The following is a 1,319-nucleotide window of genomic DNA, read 5'->3' on the forward strand; positions in this document are numbered from 1 at the left end:
TATGCTAATGGGGCTAATCTCCATAATCTTGTCACACAAATGCCTCCTCTGGGCTGGCAGAGCTGCAGGGATTTGGGTTAAATGTGGATGCCAGCAGACAGAAGCGCTCGGAGAGGGGGCACGGAGAGGAGAGGAGAGCAGGAACATTTCGGGCTCCTGGGGGCCGTGCCCGGCTGGGTTCAGCTGAGGTTGGGGCGCAGATCCTTCTTCTCCTCCTCTTCCTCCTCCTCCTCCTCTTCCTCTTCCTCCTCCTCCTCCTCCTGCCCCCCAGGGACAGGGGACCTCAGCGTTCTTACCTTAAAGCCAGGTCCCTTTGCCCCAGCCCGTGCCTGAGGTTGGCCCTGCTGTGGGATCCGGGTTTTGCTTCTCAGCTGGACTCCATCCCCTTTAAAGCCAGTTATTTCAGGGCCTGTGTATTTCTGTATTTATTTCTGTATTTCTGCATTTCTGCATTTCTGCATTTCTGCATTTCTGAGTGTTGCTTTTTGTCACTGCGACTTAAGGAAGTACATTTAGCATCTTGTGGTGAGCAATGAATCAGGATCCCGTTTCCAGGTGGAAAAAAATCACCGTGCTGAAAAAAAAACAGAGTAAAGTGTCAGTGCTGGGGAATTTTAGGTGCTTTTCGTGTTCTCCTTCCTTGTGCTAAATCCTCCCTGAGATGGGGGGGGTCACAGCTTGTAGGACGCACCCAGGACACAATGGATTGTCCCTCAGCCCAGGGATTGTGCCGTGTGCCTGGCACCCGTCTGGCCATGAAAGGGGCAGGAAAATCCTCCCCAGAGCCAGACCTAATCCCGAGCAGCATTTCCTGCCGTGTCTCAGCAGCGCGGGCTCTGTGTCAGCTCGGGAATGTCCAGCGGGAAGGGATGGGGACCCGTCCCGCTGGGGAATGCGAGCAACGCCGGGGCCCGCGGGCGATAATCTCCGCCGGGAATCCCGGCCCTGGAGCTGCCCACCGTGTGCCAAGGGGCATCGCTCCATCTCCCGCCGCCGCAGCACCCTGCTGCCCGTGSAAAATGCGCCTGGAAAGGTGCTGATACCGCCAGGGACACATCCCGTGCTCCGGGAGGGGTGGGGAGAGGGGATCTCCATCAAAACAACCCCATTGCTGAGGTTTGTCCTGAGCGGTGCGGCGGAGAAAGTTTGCGGTCGCGTTTTTTTGGGAAAGAAACGCGAGTTAGAAGAGCTCCGTTCATCCTGAAGGGTCCCACGGGGCTCTATAAATAGATTTGCAAGCCATGCACAACGATCACTTCCAAGCACCGGGATGCAGCCGCTTCCTGGGAGAGCGGAGCAGCTCCGGGAACAGCGGAAAA

This window comes from Malurus melanocephalus, unplaced genomic scaffold, assembly GCF_030028575.1.
Source record: "Malurus melanocephalus ecotype Western Australia unplaced genomic scaffold, MMel_1.1 scaffold_1221, whole genome shotgun sequence".
NCBI classification, from domain to species: Eukaryota; Metazoa; Chordata; class Aves; order Passeriformes; family Maluridae; genus Malurus; species Malurus melanocephalus.